This window comes from Strix aluco, chromosome 12, assembly GCF_031877795.1.
Source record: "Strix aluco isolate bStrAlu1 chromosome 12, bStrAlu1.hap1, whole genome shotgun sequence".
Classification (NCBI taxonomy): Eukaryota; Metazoa; Chordata; class Aves; order Strigiformes; family Strigidae; genus Strix; species Strix aluco.
The window spans coordinates 2,872,028-2,880,756 of record NC_133942.1 but is presented as its reverse complement, the minus strand read 5'-3'; positions in this window follow the sequence as shown (position 1 = coordinate 2,880,756).

The window sequence follows — 8,729 nt, the reverse complement described above, 5'->3', positions numbered from 1 at the left end:
AGCTGCAACACTGAGCTGTGGGAAAGTGCTGAGCTGTGAGAAGTTACCGCCGCGTGAACAGCGCGTGAACGAGAGGGTGACTGGTCTGCACAGCCGTGTTAGAGGGGTCTGATGGTGATAGGAGAAAAGGTTGATAGCTGTCTAATTGCTGATTTGCTAATTATATGAAGTAAGAGCTTTAACAAGAGCATAAGCATGTACTACTGTAATAGTAAAGGGTCTTTCCTTCTGCACTTCATGGAGAGTCTGTGCCTCAATTGCCACAAGGCTCTGCACGGGAACCTCTCCTGCCCAGCCATGGGACGTGCCACCAAGACTCACCCAAAAGTGGCAACGCAGGAGCCAGTGGGCCAGACAAAGATGAGGGAGGTCCTTTCCTCATCACTGCCTTCCCCCTCTTCTTCTGTCAGGAAGATGCAGGAGCAGGGCTTCTCCATAATGCAAAGAGCTGAGGCCAAAGGTAAACGGCACAGGCTGTGCTCCTCGTGGAACAGCATGCAGTCCCACAGGATCAGAAAAAAATGAACAAAGTAAGGTTGCCTACATTCAGTTGCCTTTCCACACTGCCCTGCTACTAGCCAAAATCAGAGATAGGTAATTCTACTCAGCACACTCTCAAGAGTTTCATTATTTCTTAGCAGTTCTATGGGAGAAAGTGCCTGGCGTACCCTGTTTATTAATGCCATTCAGAAAGCAAAGTCTAGATGCAAACTATAAGCGACATCATAGGTTTGTTACTTTTGGCTTCTCTCCATCCAAGAAGAAGCATCTTTCCAGCACCAGCCTCATGAGATTCTCATGTGCTGAAGTTTGCCTCATGGGCACACTGGGAAATGCTCAAAAGAACCTTGAAGTCCCTTACTGCAATTCTTTAAGGGGGCAGGCAGGGTGTTTAAGCTTCTCACATAGCAGGTGCACTCCAGCATCTCCCAGGGCATTGGTGCCCAGCCTCAACTCCAGCAGGGTCTGGTTGGTGCTGAGCACAGTGGCCAGATCACCACGGCAGGCAGTTGTGAGACTGCAAGCCCACAACCTGCAGGAAAGAAGCACAGAGAGGGCCCTGAGTTTCAGCCCATGTCTGCTTTGATAACCCCAACCACCAGCCCCTCTCCTGGCCAAGCAACAGTGAGAATGGCCAGAAACCCTGCACAGAAATGGCCAATGACAGACCACTGCTGGACACACAGTCTATTCCCTGCCCTAGAAATCTGATCTGATTTCCAGTCTTTTCTGTCTTGGGTCTTGCCTATGAACCCTCTAAAGAGAAGATAAAACCAGTAGGAAATTCTGGTCACAGGGATTTTGTGAGAGCACGAGCCATGTGACGCTGCCTGCTGGTGTTTCCATTCATGTCAGCAGAGGCACAGGGCTGGATTCCAATGCCTGAGAAGCAGTGTCCAGTGCTGTGTGCCTCGGGGTTACCCAGATACCCTGGTGGCGTTGTCTGAAAAGGATTACACAGGCCTTACACAAAAGCCCTAACCCTCTGAAAGGGTTTACTGGAGTTCCTGGACTGCATATGCAAAGTACCTGACTAGAAAAGGAACTATATGACTCACCACACATCAACACACTACCGTAGCTGCAGTGTGCTAATGCAGACTTTGTGTATAACTAGAGTGAGGGGACTCCAGGTCAACACTGGGAAGGCTACTGGAGAGAATATCCCTGGGTGTAAGCTGGTTGTCCAGAGAGTGTCTATTTAACATAAAGATTCAGAGGAACATTCACCCAACAGGGAGGAAGAGTGTCACCTAGAATGAGGAATCCTTCCAGGAAGAGCGCTTTTTTTTGCACACAGATAGATGATATGCCTGCTTACCTTCAACACATGCTCCTTTGGGTCTGTCTGTGCATACTTGAATTAGCAGGTTGCATGCTGCAGAGGAGGGTGCATGGAGGTGAACCTCCTTTACACTTGATTCACACAGTCTTAGCAGGGCATTTGGGAGAACGGGATGAGCAGTGACTGACCATGAAAGAGACACATCACCCATCCCTGCAGCAGCCCTGCTCCAAGGCAATCTCAATTCCTACAAAACAAGAGTATTGACTTAACCCCTCTGGCTGGGGAGGAAAGCCAGAACACAACAAAAGCCAAGTGCTCCTGGTCAGAAAGCTGGGTGACCGACTCCCAACCTTCTTCTATGGGGATTGCCATGCTGAGACCTCAGCTCATGTCTGGGAAGAGCTACGTTCATCTCTCAAAGGGGCCATTTCTGAGGCACTGGTCGATCTGTCTCATGAAACGGGAGATGCTGCTGGAGACACTTCTCAGAATCACCTCTGACAAACAGGGACAGGGTTTGGGCACTCTCAGACATAGAGCAATGCAGGCAGAGTCCCACGCACAGGGACCCTCGGAGCTGCCCCTGCACAGACCCCACTGTCACACGCAGGCAGCCTCCACAGCTGCCCCCAGCCGCCACCCCCCACACCACCCCGGGGGGGTCTCCACAGCTCCCCCCACCGCCCCCCACTGTCAGAGGAGCTGCCTCACCGCTCCCCCCAACCAGACCTCACCGTTACACACCGGCAGCCCCACAGCTCACACCCCCCCCACACAGAAGAGGCCCCACACCTCCCCCCATCCCGACCCCTGTCACACACACGCGGCCCCACATCCCCCCCAGCCCTGACCCACCACACACACGCGGCCCCACATCCCCCCCAGCCCTGACCCACCACACACACGCGGCCCCACATCTCTCCCTCAGACCCCCCCGACCCTGTGCAGGCCCCAGCAGCCAGGCGGTGCCGGGGCGGGGGGGCAGCCACAGTACCTGCCGCAGAGCTGGGGCTCCGGAGAGGTGAGGAGACACCCCCTTCCCCTCAGGCAGCGCAGGGGTTCCCCTTTTTCCAGCCGGGAGGAGGCGGGGGGTGCCCGCAGAGCGCGGCCCCCACACCCCTCAGAGCCACCGGCCGCTCCGGGCAGAGGCGCCGCCGCCGCCGGGACCCCCCTGTGCCGCCGGGCAGGAGCCGGCGGGGACGCCGCTGGGTCCTAAAGGCTCCCGCCTGCCTTCCGCGGGCGGCAAAGCTGCTGCTGGCGGAAAGCGGGAGGGGGGGGGGCGGGCGGTGTCACCGAGAACCACGTGGCAGGAGCTGGGGGGGGATAAACAAAATAACACACACACACACACACACACACACACACACCCCGACAGAAAAGCTGCACCCCCCCACACCCCGAGAAACCAACAGCTGAAACCGGGGAGCGCCCGGCAGCGCCGGGACCCCGACCCGGGTAAAGGCACCCGGTTCCCGACGCGAACTCGCCCCGGGGAGTGGGGGGGCCGCCGCCGGAGGGGGTGGGGGGGTGGGGGGTGTGTGTGGGGGTGTGATGTGGGGCTGCCTCTGTGTGGTGGGTTTTTTAACATGCATCCAAAAATTGTATGAGAAGTAATTTGCTAATGATGAAAATCCTTTGAAGACAAAGACTTAATCTGGATCTGGAGCATCTTAATACTTTATCAGGTCTTTCATTTAGCAAGCATGAAACCCGATTTCTCCACTAATCTCCAGATTCTCCACTAATCTCCAGATTAGTGAAGTGAAACCAAATTTGTGACCCTGAGTAGATGGACTGGGCTTTGCATCCTGGGTTTAAATTGTGAGGAGAACAGAACTTGGAGAGTTGTGTCATTCTAATCTTGTTTTTTGTGTTGTACAGACTTCTGGGACACGGCTGGGCAGCAGAGGTTCCAGAGCACCCATGCACCTATTACCGTAAGGCTCCCGCTTGTGTCATGGTAAGGGTAGTGTCACAGCTGTGATCTGGGGGAGTTTTGACTGATAACAGTCCTGGTTGACACTTGGCCTGTAGGTTACTTTTTATGATTACACTGTCTTATGTTTCTTGTCTCTTCCAGTGGTGTAAAAAACCTGCATATATTGTTCATTTTTCTCTCACCAGATAACACCAGTGTAGTTGGGTATGTTTAGCTGTCCTTTGGGTTGTGAGCTGTCTCCTGCATCCTGTGAGAGCACATAACGCATCAGCTCTCTGCTCAGCATCAGCGAGAGAACACACACCCTCAGGACCCGTCTCCTGCTGTTCTCTGTCAGCAGTGTCAGACATGGGCTCCCTTGCTGGCATTCATGGTAGAAATCATCGCAGCTACGACTAGGTCTGTCTGCCTGAACAAGGTGTGCAGGCTCCCACTGCAGTCTAGGGAAGTTCATCTGGCTCGGGGGTGTGGTTTGGGGTGTGATTGATCTTGCCTAATAAAAGCCTTTCCTGTAGGCTGTGTCAGACCAGCCTTGAATGCACGGATCGCACGGACTGTGCAGGAGGCCTGAGGCAAATGGACACGGTGTTACAGCGTATTGTAGACAGAACCTGTGTGTAGATGAACGCTGCTCTTCGTGTTCTGTGTGTGAGTGGCCGCTGCTCAGGAGAGTCCTCTGCCGTGCCTTCGTTTGCTGTGTTCCACCAGGGCTAGGAAATGACCCTGCCCAGTCTGCAGAACAGCTTCCTGCAAAGAGGTAGGGAGCGGCTGCCTGGGCAGGGCTCACTGGCAAGTGTTTGGAGTGTGAACTGCTTCAGCTGTGGCTTCTGTGGGAACAGGGGGATCATCTGGAGTCACCCTCCTGTGCCGGCATACAGGCTGGCTGGCTATCAAAGCCTTGAGCTGTTACTGCTGTGTCAGCACGTCCTGTAAATACGCAGTAGACGTGTTCCAAAACTGAAATAAAGCCTCTGGCCTGCTGAGGTTGGGGCAGCTGCACCTAACTGCCTGTTAAATAAAAATAGATAACAGTTGAGTCATTTGTACACTGTGAGCGTGCCCTTGATGCACAGGAATATAGGTAACATGGCATAAGGGTGGTGGGGAATTCTGGTCACAAAGGCCAAACCGGAGGGAAAGGCATGACTAGTACTGGCAATGGTGTCCAGGTCATGTGGACACACAGCAGAAATCACAGCCATGTGCTTGGAAAACATTCGTAGTTGCTGCACAGCAAGTGAGTTGATGAGCTGCACAGCGTTATTCATGTACAGCACATCAGAGTCCATCTATAATTTAGTCACACACCACGGGTAAACCGACAAGAACTCTTTTCTTTTTGTGTCTTCTTGTCAATGGTTTGTTGATGTTGTTACTTTTAAAATCCTACAGCTGTTGGAGAGTACTTTCCCAGCTTTGTACTACAGCGAGGAGGCTTGGACAGCTGAACTGGGCTCTGCTCTCCATCTGTTCCACCACTCCTGCATGTATTGGCATTCCGCCTACAGTGATGTCTTACTGACCACTTCTTTTTTCACACCCAGCAGATATGAAGGTGACCCAGAAAAGCTTCAATTTTGTCCAGACGTTCAGTTTGCCCTTTTACCTTGTGTCTGCTGCAGATGGCACCAATGGAGTGAAGGTAAAACATAGCTTTTTGGCTCAGCATCTATGAGACCCCTATGCAGCCAAGGACATGGAGACTGCTGTAAGCACAGAGAGCAGAAAACGGGCTAGTAGATCTGTCTGCCTACTTGTGAGGTCCTGGTAGCTATAGGTAGTTGCAGAGGTTTGGTTCTTTTTCTTGGGGTGTGGGAACAGTCTCCATATGTGACAGAAACCCGGTGCCCCTTACTTTGAGTGACAAGTGTTCTCCTTCTCATCAGCTCTTCAATGATGCCATCAAATCACCAGTTGCTTACAAACAGAATTCAGGAGATCTCACGGAGGTGATGCGAGAGCTGGAGGTAAGAAGGGCTCTACATACTGCACTCCTAAGCGATTAGCAGCTCTGCTCTTTTTTCCCTCAGAGAAAGCAGAGCTCGTGGCAAAGGGTGAAATTGCCTTATGCTGGTGACACCACGGAGTTTGTGTGCTGCTTGTGTCTACGTTGGAAGGGCTGAGGTGGTGACCCTCTGAAGAGCCCACACTGCCCTAGACTGAATCTGAAATAACCACAGCAGAGTGCAGCTGTTGCTTTCATGCTTCTCAGCAGTTCCTTGTCCTGCTCCTTTCCAGAGCTTTGTTCTGCAGAAGGAGAGTGAGAACTTGTCAGATAAAGAGCAGAGCTGCCCTGAAGAGAAGCCCCCATCTGCCTAAACCCTGGGCCCTGAGTCTGTTTTTCCCTTTGCTCTGGATTTCTGGGGCTTGTTAGAGCTGGCTTTCACAGACAAAAGTGAATCTTCTCATGCCCTGAGAGCTCTGGTGATGGGCAGCTGGGCCTCTCCTTCTTGTGGGAGACTGTCTGGGCGTGACCTTCCTTGACTCAGCCCTCGCCACTGCACATCGCGGTCAAGGAAAGGGTGAGAGCATCCCCATGGCTGTAGTTACTGCATGCTGCTTCAAGGCAAAGCTTGCCAGGAGAGCTAAAGCACTCTTGGACTTCCAGGGAAGGGTCCTGCCAAGATGCTTTAATGGTATGTACTGGAGAAAACAAACACTCCATATTTTTTTTAATAAAGATTTGAGCTTGCATCCTTCCTGCACTTTTGTCAGAAGGCAATCCAGTTACTGCACAGTGCAAGTCCAACTGCCAGCCCTCTCCATTGTTTTCACAGTCTAGCTTCTCTGTCATCTCTGCTGCAGAGTTTCTCTGGGTTTCTTTCCTTCCCCATTCTGTTACAAACCAGCCAGATCCAGTGGACTTCTGAGCACGGGGGATTTCTCCTTTCAGGTCCACGAGAGCTGAATCCGGTGAACTCTCACCCCCAGGAGGCTTCTCCTATCACAGCCCCATGGATGTGGCTGCTGCTGTTCCCACGCGTGTGTTCAGAAGGTTTACACTGCATTCCGAAGAGCCAGATAACAAACACATGTACAGACTTACACAATTGATGTAGCAAAACAACAGACTGACATAGACAGAGCGATGCCTTTACCAGCGCCCATGCATTCACAACCACCACTTCTATAAACATGCCAGTCCTTTTCTGCCTTTCCAGATGATCAGCATTGGATGTTTACTAGTGAAACACAAACACCCCTTCACTCCCTAGCTTCATAAGCACAGAATGTGCATAAGAGGCCTCAACTAACTGTATGGAAATTAAGTCCATGTCATATCCATGGCTGGATGTCGAGCTCCTTACCCCGCCATCAGCGCAAACCGTGGGTCTTTCCAGATCTGTGTCTCCTGTGCCATGACAGAGTCCAGGTTCAAGTTCACTGGTGCACTGTGCACACACACAAGGGTCCCACCAAGTAGCTGGCCTAAGACCCTTTGTGCTTCCAACTTCTGTGCCCAAGATCTCCAGTCCCCTATGACCAGACGTCCCTTTTTCCACCGCACCCTCACCCTCCCCTCTGACCAGGCGCTGTTTCACCCTTCTGAGTCACTCTTTCCCTTTGTGCCCGACTTGGCTGCCTGCAGCCTCGTTGTGCAGGTGCCGGGCATGGAATCCTTGCCTTGGACAGCAGACTGAATTGGACTGCAGCGTGGTGAGCTGTGAAAAGTGGCAACTTTATTTCAAGAACTAAGCTTCAGCATTTGTGTGCACTCAGAGGAGTGTGGTCAGGACAGAACAGGCCTTTGACGCTGAGGCCGCCTTTGGATCAGCAGGCAGTGCCCCAGTAGATGGCTGTGGTACACTGCAGCTTGAACTGGATCCTGTTCATGCTGCTGGTTGAGCTTTTTTTCCCTGTAGGATCTGCAGATTAAAGAATTCCACCGGCTTCTGGCATGGAAATGACCAGGATGTAAACCCGCTTGCTTGTGTTGGTATTGGCCTTGGCCTCTGAAAGGAGGTTGAGGTGAAGACTGGCCGTGGTGTTGGAGTAAGCGTTCCTGCTGGGCGCAGCCCCACCTGTTCCAGGATCCAATCGCAGAAGTGCTGAGTGGAGCTGTGGACTCCGGGTGGTTTTGCTCTCGCGCAGCCTCTCCCCCAGCTGGTCACCCCAACGAGCCAGAAGTACTCAGCACTGTTGTCTTTGCAGACGAGAGGAGCACCGCTGTCCCCCTGCAGCAGAGGAGACAGTGGGTGGTGCAGAGGTCGAAGCTGATAAGGCTGCCCGAATAACACAGGGTGCAGCTGGAGGGGGGAGCCCTGTGGAGACAGGACGGCTCTGCTCTGCGGCGCCTGATCAAGTTTCGAGGGCCATTTGTCTGGTGAATGACCTTTGCTTTATTATCCACGAAATGCATAGTAAAGTTAACACCCCTGAACATGCTAACGAGGGCTGACATGATCGTGCTAATTGCATCATCCCATGAAACACCTCACCCCTCCCCGTACATGGGATACGTAGGTATGTGGGTCAACCTAGGGGACAGACCCAAGGGAAGTGGGTATAAATCAAGGGGGAGCAAAAGGGCAGGGGGTGGGGGGGCGAGAGTGCAGTGAAGCGAAGAACACGGATGGCTCCTGGAACCCTCGCTGGCGGGATCGACGCAGGAACCCAGACCGGTGATCTCTATCCCTCTGTTCTCTCCATCTCCCGCCTTTCCTTTTTCCCCTTTTCTTCACTACCATTAAGCAAGGCAAGGCACACCGTATTGCTTGCCATGACTCGTTATATACTTAGCCAATTATCGTGTATCCAGTTAGAACATTGTGGGAAGTTAATAAATGGTTGGACTTTGCGATTTCTCTCACCGTTGTCTGCTCCGTTGGGGATTTACGAATCTGAGTCACTTGTCTCCCTCATCTGAGTGGGACATGACAGTCTGACACAGTGCATAGATAGTTATGGGTTGCTCCTGAAGTTCATTGACTCTTAAATCAAATTTCACTGTACACTCATCAGGTGAGGAACGAAGCCACACTGCACCCAACCACAGAGACT